The 21,794-nt window shown below is 43.8% G+C and overlaps 1 pseudogene; it reads right to left on the bottom strand.

Annotated features, from left to right (window-relative positions):
* The window catches only part of LOC132390183 (zinc finger protein 721-like), a 641,047-nt pseudogene that overhangs the window by 10,360 nt on the left and 608,893 nt on the right, over positions 1-21,794 (bottom strand).

The raw sequence follows: 21,794 nt of genomic DNA, 5'->3' as shown, positions 1-21,794 counted from the left end.
GTAAGCGAAATTTTAAATACACTGCCATTAAAGATTTCTGCAGGCACTGTTTCAATATACATACCTCATTTTTTTCGTGTGTATAGAAAAATCTGCAGCTGTTTTAACGCAGAAAGCGGCTCCCATAAACAATATACTCAATATCAACGTGTATCATATGCCAAAGTAAAATGCAGTTATAAAACACAGGAGATTCTGCAGTTGCTGGGAATACAGCGACGCACACACACACAATGCTGGAGAAATTCTGTTGTTCAAGCAGCAACTAAGCAGCGGAGTACACAGCCTGAGCGTGCAAAAGGGGCTCGGCCTAAACGATGTCCATTTATTCCTCTCCACATTTGCTTCCGGATCTGTTGATTTCCACCAGAGTTTTGCAGAAATTAACCACATTTTTTTAGGTCAACCAGTTTCCAAATGTTTCTGATCTTTCTTTTGTAGCCACATCCTGCTGGTTTGATTCCTCCTCCTCTTAAACTCTAGACCCCATCTCTCTCTCTGGAGCCCCAAAGCCCCGACTCAGGCTGGCAACTCTTTGGTTTCTGACTCGAAGTTTCACTCGCTAGTCTGCTGTCAGAATTTAGTGGAGCATTGTGTTGCGAGACCGCAGATCCGTTCACTGTGAATGTCGCTTTAAGTGCCTGAGTGAGGTGGGACTGTGACGTCAGTCACACACTGCGGCTGCGAGAGAGAGAGAGAGAGAGAGAGAGAGAGAGAGAGAGAGAGAGTGAGAGAGAGAGGGGAGAGAGAGAGAGAGAGAGAGAGAGAGAGAGAGAGAGAGAGAGAGAGAGAGAGAGAGAGAGAGAGAGAGAGAGAGAGAGAGGAGAGACACACACACACACACAGGCACAAGCTGTTGGACCTTCAGCTTGCCACTTCTAAGGTTGGAGCTCTTCCACGCCCAGAAGATCGGGTTGATTATCGGCACGCGGTGCACAACGGATGTGTGACTGTCACTTCGTATCATCCATATGTGTGGATTTGCTGGAGTATCCTGTGGTATCACTTTTGTTGGCTCCTACCTGGAATCCGAGTGTTCTGTAGTAACCACTTGGAAACGATATTCCTGTCACTGTCACCTGGTGATATTTCTAAGTTGATTTCGGAACTAATCGACGGATAAGATCATCGGCGACTGTTATTTCGTTCACCCAGCGTGGAATGTGTGTGGAATTCTTCGTAATTGCCTTCTCTCTACATGATCGTGTGGATTTACAAATCTCTCCTTTCACTCACTTATTCCGTGGATTACTAAACTTTTCCACGTTACCATCTGGAGACATTAAGCATTGTTTCCCAAGCTTGATAGTTTGGGAGCTATATATACGCATTACACTGTTAACTTCTGTTCATTTCGTTTAATCTTTTATATTTGGAGTAGATACTAATAAAGATAGTGGTTTTCACATCGAAACCAGACTCCATTAGTGATCTATTGCTGCTGGTACGTAACAATTGCAACAACCCAGCTGTCTGAGGCACAGTCCTTTAAAATTGGTGAAAATGACCCAAAACGTTGAAAAGAGCGCCGAAGAAGGAGTTTAATCAACTTCGTCCGGAGCCCTGAACAACGTCACAACCACAATGAGCTCATCGTCTTGTTCAGCCCGGAGACAATCATGCAGGGAATTCATGCTGGTGTATAAGATGATGAGAGGCATTGGTCGTGTGGATAGTCAGAGGCTTTTTCCCAGTCTGAAACAGCTAACACGAGGGGGCATAGATTTAAGCTGCTTGGAAGTAGGTACAGAGGAGATGTCAGAGCTAATTTTTTTAAGCAGTGGTGTGTGGGTGGAATGCACTGCCAGCGACGGTGGTAGAGGCGGATACAATAGGATCTTTTAAGAGACTTTTAGATAGGTACATGGAGCTTAGGAAAATAGGTGGCTATGCGGTAGGGTAATTCTAGGCTGCTTCTGGAGTAAATTACATGGTCGGCACAACATTCTGGGCCTAAGCATCGGTAATATGTTATATATTTCTGTGATTTTATGAAATTCAAGGGAAATCTCCTATCCCACAGAGTGGTGACTAGTTGCAACCTGTAATCTCAGGGAGAGTGAAAGGGGAACGGCATATACTGATATGGAAATGAAACTTGGGCAGGGACCAGATGGGCCGAGTGGCCTTCCTAGTATACAGTGTGAGTGTGGTGGAGACAGTAAGTACCTGAGACGCGGGATTTGATACAGAACTGATTTACCTTTCACAGATCCACAATATTAAACGCCAGTCTAGTTTAAGGCTAACATCAGCAGAACAGACTCCTCCAATGCTCAGTGACCAGGCTTCAGTCCTGGGTACATGAGCAGCCGCAAGAACTGCAGAATCTGACAGTAACAGTCCCTCATGAACCTGCAGCTGCCTTCAGTCACCGTGATGGTTAAACATTTAACACGGAGCTGATTTGAACTTCCTCCCTGATGTGAAGTTGCTGGTGTTGCAGCAGCTGGGATGATTGAGTGAAACTCATTGCTCACTCCGGACAGAAATGTGGCCTCTTTTTATTGTAAACACACCGGAGCGTCACAAGGTGGGTTAACTGAATGAGTCTCTTCCCACACACGGAGCAGGTGAACGACCGCTTCCCAGTGCGATAGCTGTTGGTGTATCTGTGATGGCCAACTGAATCCCTTCCAAAATGAGAGCCAGTGATTGACGTCACAGTGCTCGGAACGTCATGGCGATGTATCCAATCAGATCACGGACATGGTCACGTGTTCGGGCTCTCCTTGTGGCGAGTGGGGCGCTGTCTTCTCCAGCATCTCCGCCTCCACATTCAAGGATCGGCGGCATTCAAGCGCTGGTGAACTGACAGATACAGCGGAACTAACGTGTTGTTGTGTTTGAAATTCCCATACACAAATCCTTTGCCTTTTCTACACTGTTAAAAGTTTACAAAGCACGTCAGTGGGTGAAGGACAACATTTCAACTCAAATAACTTTAGCGTCCATGGTGCCTTCGTATAAATAAAACATTTTCACAGTTCAAAACAAGTTGGAGGAACAAGACTTCTAACTGGCCACAGTTCCGGCATCAGGCACAACATCAAACTCTCTGCTTCCCTCTCTGTATCAAAATGGATCATTCCTCCCCTTCATCAGTCTGTGACTTGGCTCAGTCTGTCTGTCTCCTTCGCATTCTGAGCATGCGCCACACACCCACTGAGATCACATTGTATTTACACGGCTGTGACTGGAGACTTTCTGATTATTATGTCCCTCGCGGCATTTGACGGTGGTAAACTCAGAGACAGCAATGGTATTGAACATCGGGAATAGGTGATTAGGCTTTTTCGTTGGAGATGATAAACTGCCGGTAGTGTGTGTCTGGATGAGTGGATCGTTTTCAGACTGGAAGGAGGTAGCGTTTGGAGTACCCCAGAGATCAGTCCCTGACCACAGTTGTTCACAGTTTAATATCCTGGCGGAGGCAGCGAGATGTGTGATGCCTCAGTCTGCTGGTGAGGCAGAAAGAGTGGAGTTGGGGGAGGGGAGGCTATTCACATGCAATTTCGTAGCTTTGCAATCAGTACATAGTGCACTGTGGGTCTGCAGTGGCGGGTTCCAATCTGCTAATTAGATTTGCTGACCACAGAACATTGATCGACCGAATCCCAAATAATAACGAGGCAGCCGACAGAGAAGAAGTCATCACCCCGACACAGTGGTGTCAAGAAAACAACCTCTCTCTCATTGTGACAAAAACACAGGAGCTGGTTGTGGATTACAGGAGGAATGGAGACAGAGACCAAATTCAACATTTCCAAGTCTGTTATTGACACAAATGCACATTTTAGTATTGATCATGACACAATGTATTTTAAATATCGTTAATGACATAAAACATATTTATAAACTGTTACTGACAGAGAATCGTATAATTTGTGTTCCGTGTGTTATCTGAATGTACTTGCCTGTGATGCTGCCACAAGTCAGTGTTTCTCTGTACCTGTACCTTCCCGTACTTGAGCACTTGGCAATAAATTCAACAGGACCTGAGAAATCTCAGTGGGATTTGATTAGTGATGATCATCTTGGCAGCTCGGTAGGTCGAATGTATGAGACAGAACACTGTTAAATGTAAAACCCTGAACAGTGTTGATGATCAGAGGGATCTTAGACTCCAAGTTCATCGCTCCCTGAAAGAGTCTGCACAGATTGATCGGGTGGTTAAGAAGGCAAATGGCATGGTTGTCTTTATTAGTTGAAGCATTGAGTTCAAAAGTCGGGAAGTTGTGTTGCGGCTGTTACGAGCCTGCGGTCGTACTGTGACTGTTTCTTTAAGAGCGCCGGCGTGAGGAGGCGGGACTATGACGTCAGTCACAGGCTGACAGCGCTGACTGTGGACTGAACCATCAGAGAGAGAGAGAGGGAGAGAGAGAGGAGAGGGAGGGGGAGGGAGAGGGAGAGAGAGAGACTGGAAAAGCTGATCGCTTCAGTTAGTCGCAGCTGAGGCTTGGAACTCTCCTATGCCCACAGGAGTGGGTTGATCATCGGTACACGGAACCACAACGAATGTGTGTGGCTGTCACTTCGTATAATCCATAGGAGTAGGTTTTGGAATATCTTGTGTTAACCCTTGCCTGGGAATGTTGTGTGGTAACCCCTGGAAGACGGTATTCCTGTGACAGGTCACTTTCGCTGATAACTCGTCGGTGGACGGATTCAGCGGATAAGAACTTCGACGGTGGTTGTTTTGAGGTAACGGCCTTTTCTCTACGTTTCACCCTGGATTACAAATATCTCTCTCCCATCATTTATTCTGTGTGTTACTGAACTTTCCTACTTTACCATCTCAAGACTCTGAGCATTGTTCCCTCACGCTCGATAGTCTGGGAGTTATATTTACACATATATACACATAACACTGGTAACTTTCCTTTATTTCGTTAAGTTACTATATTATCAGTCGATACTACTAAAGATAATGGTTTTAACATCAAAACCAGACTCCAGTGTGAACTCTATTGCTGCTGGTTTGTTTCTAAAACGCTACAGTTTGTAACACAATTTTATAAAACTAGTTAGCCCACATCTGGAGTGTTTCATACAGTTCTGGTTGCCCCCATTCTTGGAAGGATGTCGGGGCTTTGGAGAAGGCGCAGAAGAGGTTTACCAGGACCCTGCCTGGATTAGAGGGCATGAGCTATAACGAGAGGCTGGACAAACTTGTGTTGTTTTCTCCAGAGCGGCGCAGGCTGGGGTGAGACTGGATGGACGTTTATAAGATTACGAGAGGAATAGATCGAGTGGACAGACGATATATTTTTCCTGGAGGTTGAAATGTCTAATACAGTTAAGGTGAGTGGAGATATGAGTGGCGTTTGCGTCTTTCCACAGAGTAGTGGGTAAACGGACATCTGTCTGGGGGTGAGAGACCGAAGCGGCCATGTGATCCCGTTTCCTGTTCACGTTTCTCTGCAGATCTGCAGCAACTGCGGGTCACTGCTCTACCTATACGTGGAGCTTCATCTTTCCCCGTTCAGACAAGGCAGTGAGATCCGGATCTGTCACGTCCTCTCGTTGTGGTGGACAATATGGTTTTTTTCGGCAATATTTTCAGCATGTTTCATTCCACTGTTTTTACCTGCTGAAGTGCTGCCGATGTTTCTGGGTGTCTGACCCACTTATGTGAGAATTTAGCTTTTTATAATTATCTGAGCTTCTCATCATTGTGTAAAGTTCAGTTAAGCTTCACTCCACTACGTCCAAAGCAACAACCCAGTCAGTCAAACAGTCGGCACAGTTAAAATAGTTTATTATATCTTTTTTTCATTTTGTACTATTTATATAATTTAACAATGTGATATTTATATTCTTATATTAAATCACAATTGTTAAAATCTATGGTTAAAAATTAGGTTCTACTTCTGAACGAATTTCATGACATATGCCGGTGCTATTAAACCTGATTCTGATATTGATATGGGAGACCCACCACCAGTCACCTGATCCCACTTACCGCAGATCGTAATGAGAGATTAACGCCTTTTCTATTCATTTGCGTTCCTCAGAAAGAGAACTGTTCAGTTTCCTTCTGTGGTTCCAGAGCAGAAGCTCAGTCTGTCTAATATTTGCACACAATTAAAATGGGGAATTTGTTTATTATCATCATGTACTGAACGACAGTTCAAATCTTCCCTGACGTACCATCCACACAGATCGATACATAACAACGGTACATCGGTCTGATATACGATAAAACAATAACTGTAACAAAGCATTATGGCTGCCGAGAAAGTGCAGTGCAGATAGACACATGGTGCAGGGTCACGTCGAGTTACATTGTGAGGTCGAGTCCATTTAATCATTCATTTGGCTTATAACTGCAGACAGGAAGCCGTCCTTCAGCCTGGTGTTACGCACTTTAAGGCTTTTGTATCTCCTCCCCGATGGGGGAGCGGGTTTGCAGCGAGAATGTCCAGGTTGTGAGGATCTTTGAGTACATGGCCTGGTTCTCCGAGGGAGTGGAAGTGTAGGGAGAGTCCATGGAGTGGAGGCTTGTTTCTCTGATGTTCTCTGCTCTCCAAAGTTCTCTGCAGTTCCTTACAGTCATGGGCAGAGCAGTAGCCATACGAAGGCGTGAAGTATCGACAAGAAGCTCAGAGACCTCGGCCTTCACCCTGCCTTGTGTAGCTGGATCCTGGACTTCCTGTCAGATCGCCGGCAGGTGGTAAGAGTGGGCTCCATCTCCTGTCTCTCTGACCCTCAGCACTCATACCCCACAGTGTTGTCTCTTTGGCCCTCTCCTTTACTCTCTGTGCACCCATGACTTGTGTTGCCACCCACAGCTCCAACCTGCTAATGAAATTGGCTGACAGCACTACATTGATTGGCCTAACCTCAAATAATAACTTTCAATCGATCAAATGCCTCCCGACAAGGTTCGGTCCAAACATACTTTTCACGCTTCTTCAGGAGATTAGTCAGAGAAAGAGCGATAGCAGCAAAGTTCTTACAGAACTTACGATAATATCCATCCATTCCCAGAAACCTTCTAAGAGCCTTCTTAGCAGTCAGAATAGGAACTTGAGAAATTGCCTGGACTTTTGCCCCAACAGGAGCCAACTTGCTTTGACCAACAACATAGCCAAGACAGGTCATACTGGCATGGCCCAATTCACTCTTAGCTAAGTTAACTGTAAGGTTGTCCTGGGAAAGCCTGTCAAACAGCTTTTCTACTGCAGAGATATGCTCTTCCCAAGTGTCACTCCCTGTGACTAAGTCATCAATATAGGCATCTGTATGTTCTAACCCTCGAATTAGAGGATCAATCATTCTCTGGAATGATCCTGGACCATTTTTCCTTCCAAAAGAGAAAATATTGCATTCACACAACCCAGAAGGTGTCACAAATGCAGAAATTTCTCTACATCTGTCCGTCAATGAAACACACCAATACCCTTTCAACAGATCAATCTTTGTAAGAAATTTAGCTTTTCCAACCTTATTGATGCAATCATCCTCCCTAGGGATAGGACAGGATTCTGTTTTTGTTAATGAATTTACCTTCCCATAATCAGTGCAATATCTAACACCACCATCAGGTTAAGGCACAATAATGCAGGGTGAGCTCCAATCTGATGCTGAAGGACTCATAGTACCATTTTCAGCATATATTCAATTCCTTGCTCAGCCAATTTACATTTTTCAACGTTCATACAATATGGATGTTGTTTAATCGGTTTGGCTTGACCAATATCTACATCATGTACTGCGACCGTGGTTTGCTTGGGAACATCGGGAAATAAATCTTTAAACATCAGGATTACTTCCTTCAGCTGTTGTTGTTGCTTTGGCTGCAGATGAGCCGACTTGTTAACAATGTTTTCTGGAACAACCGAGTTGATTAGCCTAACTGCGACCATGTTTGGCTTGTGAAAATTCTCAGACGAGTCAATTGTTTCATTCTCAGGGTTGCCAGTTTCATTTGTTTTGACAACAACACTCACAGATGGAGCCTGCTTGTCAAAATAAGGCTTTATCATATTTATGTGTACCACCTGTGTTAGTTTACGTTGGTCAGGTGTTTTAATAGCATTATTCAGATCATTAATTTGAGAGACTATTTCATGCGGTCTATTGAACTTAGCCTGAAGTGGATTCATCAATATTGGAGATAAGGCAAGCACCTTATCCCCCACCTGGTATTTTCTTTCCAAAGCCAACTTATCAAACCAACACTTCATTTTGTTTTGAGAAATCTTTAAGTTTTGTCTCACTGGACTACAGACTTGTAGTTTATTCTTGAACTTCTACACAAAGTCTAACAAGTTAAGATGTATATCCCCATCAATCCACTGTTCCTTTAACAAGGACAAAGGTCCCCTCACTATAAATTTTAAAAAGGGTTCACCGAATGCAGGTATAGGGCAGAGTGATTCAGTTTACCCACAACTTGACAAGTGTGACAGATTCTGCAAAAGGTCACAACATCTTTCCTCAAATTAGGCCAGTAGAATTATTTCATAACTGTTTACAGTTTTATTCACTCCAAAATGTCGACCTGATGGCAGACTGCAGGCCAAAGTTAAAATTTCAGCCATATAACTTTAGGAACTACAACTTGGTGAACAATTGCCCATTCCTCACTTGCTGGAATAGCAGGTGGCCTCCACTTCCTCATTGACGCTCCATCCTTGAGATAATACCCTACTGGCACTTTCTTAATCTCATCATCTGAGAAAGTTGTTTCTTTTAAAGCTTCAATCTCAGGGTCTCGGTTCTGTTCTGCTATAAACTCCTTCCGACACAGGGATAAATTTTTCTCATCAGACTTACGACCTGAATCCTGTTGAAACAATGAAGGCAGAAATTCCCTGACATCATAACCTGAATCCCGATGTTGGCTATCATGGATATCAGAATCATGCTGCACAGAACCGTCTGCATCGGCAGACTTCTTAGCCATACTTTGAGTTACTGCGCAGGAAGGATAAATGTTAAAATCCATCTGTGGGTCGTCAGTGGTTGTCTTAGTTGTCAATAGCACTGCAGGAACAATTTTAGGTCATTCCCGAACAGCAAACCAACATCTTCCAATGGTAAAATGGAGTATAATCCGATTTTAACAGGTCCTGAAACCAACCCTGACAGTAAAGTTACCTTGTACAACGGCACAATGCCTTTAATAAGATTTACCTCACCAGTGTTAAATCTCATCACCAAACTTTAGAATGCTGTCTAATATAAGTGACTGAGAATCGCCAGTAACTTGAAGAATTTTCACTGGTTCTTGGGTTCACCCTTCCTTTACTAATACAAACCCATTTGACATAAAATGATCAAAAGCCTTCTTAATTCGGTCAGAACTCTCAGTCCATAACTGAGCCTCAACAGAATGTTCAGAACCCTGTGGGTTGATAGGTGCTTCAACAGACTGATCACAGGTATTCGGGACTGACACCTTTTCCTTTTTCTTCTTCAGGACAGAACAATTAGCCATCATATGACCAGCTTTCTTACAATAGTAACAAGCAAGACCAGAATATTTCTCTTTCAACTGCTTCCCTTCATCCTTACACTTGTCACTAGTCCCAGCTATAATTTCGCGTTTACCCTGGTGATCCCTGCTACTCTTTTGGAAGCTCTTATTCTGGGTAAACTTAAACTTATGAGTTAAAGCAAACTCATCTGCTAATCTAGCAGACTCCTGCAAAGTGGCAGCATCCTTTTCATCTAAATATGTTTTTGTGTCATCAGGGACACACTTTTTGAATTCTTCAATTAAAACTAACTCTTTCAAGCTATTAAAATCATCATATATTTATCATCATCATATATATCATCATATATGTGCACCAGCAATCAAAACACACAGACTTCTCATAAGCAAATTACATATGTCCGGTTCACAGATTTCCACAAATTTCTAAACTTTTGCCTGTATGATTCTGGGACCAACTCATAAGCTTTGAGCACAGCCTGTTTCACTATGTCATAATCAGCTGCTTCATCAACTGTCAAAGCAGAATAGGCTTGCTAAGCCTCCCCCTTTGTAAGAGAACCAACCCTCTTTTGGCCACTTTAAATTCTAAGCAACCTTCTCAAAATGCTGTAAGTATTTATCAACCTCTGTCTCATCAAATGGAGGTACCAATTTAATTTCCTGACTGGCCTCAAACTCATCACCAGAGTCTAACGCTAGACCCCTTTGCTGCAACCACTGTATCTTTTCCAGCTCGAATAGCCTCTGTCCTTCTGCTTCCTCCCTCTGTTTTTCTGCCTCCTCTCTGATTTTCTGCCTCGATAGCCTCAAACTGCCTCTGCCTTTCCGCAGCCTCCATCTTTAATTTTTCTCACTCATACTGGAGCTCAAGCTCACTAGATTTACTTTCAGGAAACACCTCCAACTCCTCCACTTTAAACACACTCTCAGAAACATAATGTTCAGCTGTTATCCTCTGCAACTGTGCCCTCCTCATTGTCAATTTCAACATAACAAGTTTTACCCTTCTAACAAGACTCAACAACTCAATCCTTCTGGCATCCTCTAATGCCTCAGAGGTTGCTGCTTCCAAACAATAATCAGCATCCGCTGCTGATTTTCCACACACAAATAAATCAAAAGGGACTTCCCCAATGAAATCGATAATTAATGACGACGCCCCCATAGATGTTCATATCCCGGATGCAGGCCCCAATTTTGTTATGAATTGTAAAGCTTTTGAAACAAATCAGCACCAATAGACTACACCTGAAACAACACTCACACAAAATGCTGGTGGAACACAGCAGGCCAGGCAGCATCTGTAAGGAGAAGCACTGTCGACGTTTCAAGCCAAGACCCTTCGTCAGGACTGCCTGAGACTGCCTGACGAAGGGTCTCGGCCTGAAACATTGACAGTGCTTCTCCTTATAGATGCTGCCTGGCCTGCTGTGTTCCACCAGCATTTTGTGTGTGTTTGAATTTCCAACATCTGCAGATTTCCTCGTGGAGACTACAGCAGGAATCTGTTTTTGATGTTAAAACTACCTTTATTAGAATGTACTTATAATATAGTAACTTAAGCAAAATAAACAAAAGTTAACAGCGTTATGTTTATATATGTGTGTAAGTATAAATCCAAAACTATTGAGCATGGGGGAACCAAGGTCTGGAGTCTTGAGATGGTAAATTATGAAAGTTCAGTTCAGCCACGGAATAACTGATGAAAGAGATATTTGTAATCCAGGGTAAATGTAAAGGGAAGGCAATTATGTCGAATTCCACAGGTTGCATGGTGGTAAAACAAGAGAACAGTCACTGCAGATTTTATCTGTCATCCTTCCAAATCCACATACTAATTATCACCCAAAGTGACTTGTCACAAGGGGTATCGTCTTCAAATGAATTACCACACCACACACAGGCAAGGGTTAACACATCAGTGGTCTTCATAGGATACCCCAAATCAGATCCACTCATACGGATCAAACGACGTGACAACCACACATTTGTGTACGCTGAATCGATAATTAACCCACTTTTGTGGGCATAGGGAAATTCCAAACAGTGACCCTTGGCACCTATTTCCCTTGTATAGATCCTTCCATTTTTTCTCCTTCATCTCCTGACTCTGAGTGTCTGTGTCCTCAGCTAAAACTAAACAAGCTGGGAGTGATGTAAACAAGCTGCAAATCAGACTGATTCACCTTCTTAATCTCTCTCTCTTAAAATGACAGTCCACAGCAAACAAAACCTAGGGATTCATAACAACTGACTGGAGTGCCAGTAGTTGGGATGACTGAGTGAATCCTTGCCCACATTCTCAGCAGGTAAATGGCTGCTCGCCAGGGTGAACTCGCTGATGTCTCTGTAGTGTGGAAGAGCGAGTGAATCTCTTCCCACATTCTGAGCAGGTGAATGGCCTCTCTCCAGTGTGAACTCGCTGATGTTCCAGTAATCTGGATGACTCAGTGAATCTCTTCCCACAGACGAAGCAGATGAACGGCTTCTCCCCAGTGTGAACTCGCTGATGTCTCTGTAGGCTGGATAAATGAGTGAATCTGCTCCCACAGTCTGAGCAGGTGAATGGCCTCTCTCCAGTGTGAACTCGCTGATGACTCTGTAGGTGGGATGACTGAGTGAATCTCTTCCCACATTCTGAGCAGGGGAACGGCATCTCCCCAGTGTGAACTCGCTGGTGTTCCAGAAGGTGGGATGACAGAGTGAACCGTTTCCCACATTCTGTGCAATTGAACGGCTTCTCACCGGTGTGAACACGCTCATGTCTCAGTAGGGTGGAAGATTGAGTGAATCCCTTCCCACATTCTGAGCAGGTGAACGGCTTCTCCCTAGTGTGAACTCGCTGATGACTCTGTAGATGGGATGACTGAGTAAATCTCTTCCCACATTCTGAACAGGTGAACGGCTTCTCCCCAGTGTGAACTCGCTGATGACTCTGTAGTTGGGATGACTGGGTAAATCCCTTCCCACATTCTGAGCAGGTGAACGGCTTCTCCCCAGTGTGAACTCGATGATGACTCTGTAGGCTGGATGGATCAGTGAATCTCTTCCCACAGACTGAGCAGGTGAATGGCTTCTCCCCAGTGTGAACTCGCTGATGGCTCAATAGGTGGGATGACTCTGTGAATCTCTTCCCACAGACTGAACAGATGAACGGCTTCTCCCCAGTGTGAGCTCGCTGGTGTCGCTGTAGGGTGGATGAATGAGTGAATCTCTTCCCACAGACTGAGCAGGTGAACGGCTTCTCCCCAGTGTGAACTCGCTTATGACTCTGCAGGTTGGAAGGATCAGTGAATCCCTTCCCACAGACTGAGCAGGTGAATGGCTTCTCCCCAGTGTGAACTCGCTGATGACTCTGTAGGTGGGATAACTGAATGAATCCCTTTCCACATTCTGAGCAGATGAATGGCTTCTCCCCAGTGTGAACTCGCTGATGTCTCTGTAGTTGGGATAACTGAGTAAAACTCTTCCCACATTCTGAACAGGTGTACGGCTTCTCCCCAGTGTGAAGTCGCTGATGACTCTGTAGGGTGGATGAATCAGTAAATCCTTTCCCACATTCTGAGCAGGTAAATGGCTTTTCCCCAGTGTGAACTCGACGATGTCTCAGTAGGCTGGATAACTCACGGAATCCTTTCCCACATTCTGAGCAGGTGAACGGCTTCTCCCCAGTGTGAACTCACCGATGTCTCAGTAGGCTGGATAACTCACGGAATCCTTTCCCACATTCTGAGCAGGTGAACGGCTTCTCCCCAGTGTGAACTCGCTGATGTACCAGTAGGTTGGATAACTCACTGAATCCTTTCCCACATTCTGAGCAGGTGAATGGCTTCTCCCCAGTATGAACTCGCTGATGTCTCTGTAGGCTGGATAAATGAGTGAATCTGCTCCCACAGTCTGAGCAGGTGAATGGCCTCTCCCCAGTGTGAACTCGCAGATGACTCTGTACTTGGGATAACTGAGTAAAACTCTTCCCACATTCTGAACAGGTGTACGGCTTCTCCCCAGTGTGAAGTCGCTGATGACTCTGTAGGGTGGATGAATCAGTAAATCCTTTCCCACATTCTGAGCAGGTAAATGGCTTTTCCCCAGTGTGAACTCGACGATGTCTCAGTAGGCTGGATAACTCACGGAATCCTTTCCCACATTCTGAGCAGGTGAACGGCTTCTCCCCAGTGTGAACTCGCCGATGTCTCAGTAGGCTGGATAACTCACGGAATCCTTTCCCACATTCTGAGCAGGTGAACGGCTTCTCCCCAGTGTGAACTCGCTGATGTACCAGTAGGTTGGATAACTCACTGAATCCTTTCCCACATTCTGAGCAGGTGAATGGCTTCTCCCCAGTATGAACTCGCTGATGTCTCCGTAGGTTGGATGTCTGAGTGAATCCCTTCCCACAGACTGAACAGGTGAATGGCTTCTCCCCAGTGTGAACTCGCTGATGTCTCCGTAGGTTGGATGCCTGAGTGAATCCCTTCCCACAGACTGAACAGGTGAACGGCTTCTCCCCAGTGTGAACTTGCTGGTGAGCCATTAGGTCAAATGACTGAGTGAATCCTTTCCCAGAAATTCAACAGATGACCAGCCTCCGCCCGGTGTGGTGTGAACTGACTGGTGTGTCCACAGGCGGGAAGACCAACTGAATCCTTTTTCACACACAGAACAGGTGAATGGCCCTGCCCAGTGTGAACTTGCTGATGTACCTTCAGATGAGATGACCGAATAAATCCCTCCCCACAGTCTGAGCAGGAAGGATGGTTGATTGAATATCCTTGCTCGACTTCTTAAATATCCAGACAGAGACAGCAAAACTGGCGGACTGTGTTTGAGATTCCCGGTGACAAATTCCTTCTCATTTTTATCCTGTGAAAAGATTTACAAAATCCATCAATGGATTTAGGACCACATTTCAGATGAGAATTCTTGAGTTGCCAAGGTTTGATCTGGTATCACACTGTTACAGTGATGTTCAACCCAAGTTGGACAGAGAAATCATCTCCTGACTGGGCAGAGTGCTGGAACCTGGAATGACCATCAATTCCCTGATACTCTTCCTGTCTCTATAACAATGGGGCATTTCTGCCGCCTCCAATCTGTGACCTGGCTCATTTTGACTCTCTCCGTTGGTATTATTCCCTGTTCCTGTTGAGCAGTATGGGTGCCTGGCCCCACAGTAACTGAAACAGTCTCACGCAAATTGTCTTTGTGGATGTGCACCTGGGATTTTCTTTTATGTATTATTAACTTAAACTGCCACAGTTTTAACACCATATAAAAAAAACTCGTGCTGAGATGAATGGTTGGTCCGCACAGCGGTTAAAAGGGGTTAGAGTGAATTTTTGTAATATTTCAGGTTCTTTTAGAAAATTACAACACAGAAACAGGTCCTTTGGGCCATCTAGTCTGTGCTGAACTATTTAAACTGCCACTCCCACACCCCTACCATCCAGGTACCTACACGAACCTCTTAAATGTTGAAATCGAGCTCGCATGCACCACTCGGGATGGCTGCTCATTCCAAACCTAGATGACCATCTGTGTGAAGAAGATTCCCCTCATGTTCCCCTCAACATTTCACCTTTCACCCTTGACCCCTGGCCTCTGGTTGAAGTCCCACCCAATCTCAGTGGAGAAAGCCAGCTTGCATTTACACTATCTGTGCCCCTCTACCACAATCAAATCTCACCTCGATCTTCCACATTCCAAGGAATGAAGTCCTGACCTGTTCAATCTTTCCTTATAACCAAGTACTCCAAACTTGGCAACATCCTTGTGAATTTCCTCTGAAATCTCTGAAACTCTTTTAAATCTTTCCTGTAGGTAGGTGACCAAAACATCACACAACACTCCAAATTAGGCCTCTTTTACAAGTCAACATAATATCCATCTTTTGTCAGTATTTGGTTCATGAAAGCCAATGGGCTAAAATCTTTCTTTCCATCACTATCTAACTGTGATACCACTTTCAGTGAATTAAGGACTTATATTCCCAGGTCCCTTTCTTCTACAACACTCCTCCGTGCCCAACCAGTCACTGTGAAAGACCTCTGTTGGTAGGTCAGTCCAAAGTGCAACAACTCACACTTGTCTGCATTAAATTCCATTTTCCATTTCTCAAACCATTTTCCCAGGGGGTCCAGATTGCACTGCAAGCCATGATAGTCTTCCTCGCTGTCCACTACACCACCAGTCATAAATCTGCTAATCCAGTTAACCACACTATCATCCAGATTACTGATCCAGATGACAAACCACAACAGATTCAGCACTGATCCCTGTGGCAACCACTAGTCACAGGCCTCCAGTCAGAGAGGCAACCATCTGCTACCATACTCTGGCTTCTGCCAAAGACAGTATCTCATCCAATTTACTATCTCATCTTGAATGCTGAGTGACTGAATCTTCTTGACCAACCTCCCATATGAGACTGTGTCAAGCGCCTTGCTAAAGTCCATGTAGACGACATCCACTGCCTTGTCTTCATCCACTTTCCTGATAACTTCCTCGAGTAGCTCCATGAGATTGGTTAGACATGACCTACCATGCACAAAGCCGTGCTGCCTATACTTAATCAGTTCACATCTATCCAAATACTTATATTTCCGGTTCCTGAACATACGTTCCAGTAACTTTCCCACTATTCACGACTAGTCACCACTCCGTGGGTTTGGAGATTTCCCTTGAATTTCATAGAATCATAGAAATCTATAGCACATTACAGACCCTTTGGCCCACAGTGCTGTGCCGACTATGTAACTTACTCTAGAAGCTGCCGGGAGTTTCCCTAGCGCATAGTCCTCTATTTTTCTGAGCTCCATGTAACTATCTAAGAGAGTGTTAAAAGTCCCTGTTGTATCCGCCTCGACAACCGCTGCTGGCAGTGCATTCGACACATCCAACACTCTCTGTGTAAAAAACCTACCCCTGACATCCCCTCCGCATATATTTCCAAGCACCTTAAAACTATGCCCCATCCTGTTAGCCATCTTAATGCTGGGGAAAAATCCTCTGTCTATCCACACACTCACTGCCCCTCATCATCTTATACACCTAAAAAAGGCTCCAAACATTAGCAAGGAAATTTTACATTGCTCTGAGGATTTGTTGGAAGTAAACAAAATTATGAGGTTATAGATAGGGTAAATGCAAGCAGCTTTTTCCACTGAGGTTGGGTGGGATGACAACCAGAGGTCATGGGTAAGTGGGGAAGGTGAAAATTTAATGGGAACATGTGGAAAAGCTCTTTGCTGAAATGGTCGTGAGAGTGTGGAATGAGATGTCAGCACTAGTGGAGAATATGAGCTCGATTTCACCATTAAGAGAAGTTTGACAGGTACCTGGATAGTAGGAGTATGGAGGGTGATGATCCCGGTGCAGGTTGTTGCATTAAAGAGATTAAATGTTTTTGGCATTGACTAGATGGGCCAAATAGCCTGTTTCTCCACTGAACTTCTCCATGTTTCTGTGACAGAGAAGCTGGCCAAACTTGATTGGAAGAGAAAAGGTAGGAGTGACAATGGAGCAGCAATGGCTGGAGTTTCTGGGAGCAATTCGAGAGCTGAGTGATCGATACATCCCAAAGACGTGGAAGTATTGGAATGGCAGCAGGGCACAACCGTGGGTTAAATGAGAAACCAAAACCAACATATAATCAGAGGAGAGGGCAAACAAAAGAGCAAAGGACCATTAGGAAGCTTTTAGAATCCAACAGAAGACAACTAAAGGAAAGTCAGATGAGTTCGGGAGTGGAATTATGAAATGGTTGTCATTAATGAGTTTTGGTTGCACCCAACAGTCCACAGCATTTAGAGGAACGAGATATCCAGGGCCTCATTATCTCTTGGAAACCAAGATTCCCTGCACTAGTTACCATTCAACTTTTATTTTGTCAGACACATACAAACTCTACACCCTTAAAATTTCTTTCTGAAGAACTCCCACTTACCAAGTTCTCCTTTGCTAAAAAACATCCTGTCCCAATCCACACTTGTCAAATCCTTGCAAATATCATAAAAATTGGCCTTTCTCCAATTTAGAATCTCAAGAGAGGTCCAGGCCTCTGCTTTTCTGTATTTACTTGGAATCTCATGATCAGTAGATACAAAGTGTTCCCATACACTAATTTCTGTCACTCGCCCTAGATCACTTCCCAATAGCTTATTGCACACTTCTACATCGGGAATTTTACATACTGATTAAGGTAGATTTGATAAGCTCTACCCCATCTAGTCCTTTTACAGTCTAGGATTCCAGTCAATAAACGGAAAGTTAAAATCACTCACTTTATCAACCTTTGTTTCTTGGCATAGTCTGCAATCTCTCTACAGATTTGTTCCTTGAAATCCCTCAGACTGTTGGGCGCAAGCAAGTCCAAGTAATGGCTACAATATCGTAATTTCATGTCCTGAGGTCTGAATGACATCTGTTTGGTGTCAAAAAAAGAATCTTGCCCTCAATGTCACTGAAACAAAGGAGCTGGCTGCAGACTACAGGAGAAATGGAGACAGGCTGACCCAGGATCTGGGGTTGAGAGGGTGAACAGCTTTAAGTTCCCTGGCACACACAACACCGAGGATCTCACCTGGTCTGTACATACTGGCTGTGTGGTGAAAAAGGCACAACAGCACCACTTTCACCGCAGGCGGTTCAGGAAGTGTGGGACGGGGCCCCAAATACTAACAACTTTCCACAGGGGCACAATTGAGAGCATCCTGACTGGCTGCATCACTGCCTGGTATGGGTGCTGTACTTCACTCAGTTGCAGGACCCTGCAGAGAGTGGTGCGGACAGCCCAGCGCATATGTAGATGTGAACTTCTCACTATTCAGCACATTGACAAAAACAGGTGTGTAAAAAGGGCCACTGTGTAAAAAGGATCATTGGGGACCAGAGTCACCCCAACCACAAACTGTTCCAGCTGCTACCATATGGGAAACGGTACCACAGCCAGAAAGCCCAGACCAACAGGCCCAGGGACAGCTTCTTCCACCAGGCCCTCTGATTGATTAATTCATGCTGATACAATTGTACATTTATTTATCTTGACTGTCCTGTTGTACATACTATTTATTATAAACTATTATAAATTTCACATTGCACATTTAGACAGAGACGTAACATAAAGATTTCTACAACTCGTGTATGAAGAATGTAAGGAATAAAGTCAATTCGATTCAATTCACCCTCTCCACTATCTGTTCTGTCATTCTGGCTCCAATCCTCCCTGCAACTTTAGTTTAACCACCCACCCCACAGGGGAGCACCAGCAAGCCTTGCCACTAGGATACTCATCCCTTTCTAGTTCTGTTCCACTAACTAACAAATCCCCTATCACCCCTTTGACTTTCCTCTGCCAGGTAATTCCCCCCAACAGTTTCTAAAGTGTCCACCTGTTGTTGTGGGGGATGGCAACAAGAGTACTCGGCGATGGCTATTTAACCTCATTCCCCTTCCTGACTCTCATCCAGTTTCCTGTGTCCTGCACCTTGGGTGTAACTCACCTCTCTGCACATCATACCTATCACACCCTCTGACGCTTGGATGATGCGGAATTCATCCATTACCTACTCCAACTCCTTAAAGTGCAGCTGGATATACGTGAGGACGTCAGGGACACTGGAGGTCTCCCCACCTTCCCACCAATATCCCCTCTAATTTGTAGTGACCAGTGTGTGCAAAAACCTTGTACTGTACAATTTTTACCCAGTGACAACAACATGTGCAAACTGAATTTTATATAGAGAGGTATTCATTTCGACAGCGAGCAAGTCACTGTCAGTAAGAACTTTAATCTCCTCTGGTTGAGTCTTGATTGAGTTCATCTGCACTCTCACACAACCTATGTAACAGGTTAATGAAGGATTTACTCACCACAGCTTTTGCAAACCACCTATTTGTGATTTTCGTGCTAAATGATGCTTTCAATTTCAGATTTCCAAATATCACTCCACTTCTTCCCACTTGAAAATTCCCCAGCAACTCTTGCATCACCACAACACACACAGTATTGTACATAAATATTTCCCCTGAAGTCTCACCCAGGTGACTGACAGTGGTGAACTCAGTGATGGTAATGCCAAGGAATACTGCCTTTAAGGGCAGTAGTCTGTCTCCCTGGAGTCTGGCACATTTGTGATGTGAAAGCTACTTGTTGGTCAGGTCAAAGGTGTTTGATATCATTATGTAGCCAGACAGAATTGGTGGAAGCATGTTCTCACTGGTAGAAAAATGCAGACCGAGAGGAGGTAGAACAAGCAACACACACAAAATGCTGGAGGAACTCAGCAGGCCAGGCAACATCTATGGAAAAGAGTACTAACGCTGAATTCCTCCAGCAATTTGTGTGTGTAGCTTGGATTTCCAGCATCTGCAGATTTCCTCTTTGTGATTGGAGGTAGAACAAAGATGATTTTCTCAACTGGTGATGTAAAAGATTTTAGAGCCATAGAATAGAACACTACAGCACAGTACAGGCCCTTCAGCCCTCCATGTTGTGCCAACCCATATAAACCTTAAAAAAAGAACTAAACGCACACTACCCCGTAACGCTCCATTTTTCTTTCATCCATGTGCCTGTCCAAGAGGCTGTTAAATACCCCTAATGTTTTAGCCTCCACCACCACCCCTGGCAAGTCATTCCAGGCACTCACAACTCTCTGTGTAAAAAAAAACTTACCCCTGAAGTCTCCCCTAAACTTCCCTCCCTTAATTTTATACATATGCCCTTTGGTGTTTGCTGTTGGTGCCCTGGGAAACGGGTACTGACTATCCACCCTGTCTATGCCTCTCGTAATCTTTTAGCCCTCTATCAAGTTTTAGACCTTTCATATTATTTCACATTTCATAAAGATTGAAACAGAATAGGCTGAAACACAATGTTCAAAAGTGCTGGCGTTCAATCCACTTGGTGCATTGACTCATTACATTTTTTGGGTGTATGTTTGTCAGAAACACATCCAACAGATTTCCCATCAGAAGTGCAGGAAAATTCTGTACCTGATTTCAAATGAACCACTGAGCACTCTGAAAAAAAAAGGTGCGGCAGAGGCCGATTTCTCCCTTGTGCTTTTATTTTCAGTGTGAACTATGTAACATTGATGGTGATTAATGATCATTACTTTCAGGCGACAGCCCTCTAAACATGTGACGAACCACAGTAAAACTTAGTGAACCTGCCATGGTTGGGTCTTGGGTGTCGGACCAGCAGATTTTCTGTATTATTAGATGTTCTCTTATTAATACATCATACCTCACTTCCAAATCACTGTTTTTAGACATCACATTCTAGAATGATGTGAAAATAAGGTCAAAGTAAGTTTCAAAGTCATCTGGGAAACAGAAACGTGCAAGTTTAAAGGGAGCAGAGATACCTGACTGACCTGCGTGAGGTGTTGAGCTACCTAAAATGCATTCTTGAACATATACTGCAGATTTAAAGCATTAATTGGATTTAAATTATTTTATTAAATTAACATTATCTTGCATCTCTTAATCCTAATTCACAAGTTTAACATAGAATTAACCTTTCTGCATTTGGATATCTACAATTTTTGTTCTTTTCTTTCGAAAAATGCAGTCACATCATAATACTATTCAAACTTCTGACCAAAAGTCTTATTTTTCCCCCTTTTATTTTTTCCCAGGAAAAAAATACTATAAACTTTTTGCTATTTAAAATTGGTAACATTTATCAATTCATGCTTCTGTTTAAAATTAAATTGCTTAACTCCCTGAAGCAAACTTGTAAGTTCACTAGCTAATAAAGAATTGAACAAAGAGGATTGTTATATTTTACGCACAAAGCAGCATAATATCAATGCTCCTACATCATAAATTGGGAGACAAATGTACACATCCCAACCTTATTAGGTATTTGTACTCAATTTTTCCCACAGATGGTGAACTGCTAATCTTGGCTGGTTCATCAGGCACAGCATGGAGAAGGTCTGAAGGGAGGTGGAGTGGTTTGTGTATTTGCGGCAGTGCTGGGAGGAAAAATCAGCATGAATGATGAATGTCTTTAATGTCCCTTCCTATAAAATGCTCGACAGATGTTTCACACTTATTTGACCTTGAGCTTTTTTTTAAAACCATATTACACTTTAGTCAGGATTACTTAGAATTTCAACATCTCTTTTCCATTGAAAATAATAAGTGGGAAGGGGTATAATTTAAAGATCCTATATATTCAGTTTAATCCACCCCGTTCTAATGAAATGTTTATTCAGTTATTCATGCTATTGACAAGGCTCCGAATAAAGCAAATGAGGACCAATAGGTGTGGTCCATTCTTACAACCAGTTCGATGGCATAATTTTAAACTCACTTCCCCAAGTTTTCACAT

Source organism: Hypanus sabinus, unplaced genomic scaffold (assembly GCF_030144855.1).
Source record: "Hypanus sabinus isolate sHypSab1 unplaced genomic scaffold, sHypSab1.hap1 scaffold_80, whole genome shotgun sequence".
NCBI lineage: Eukaryota > Metazoa > Chordata > Chondrichthyes > Myliobatiformes > Dasyatidae > Hypanus > Hypanus sabinus.
This window is presented reverse-complemented; position numbering and strand designations above follow the sequence as displayed.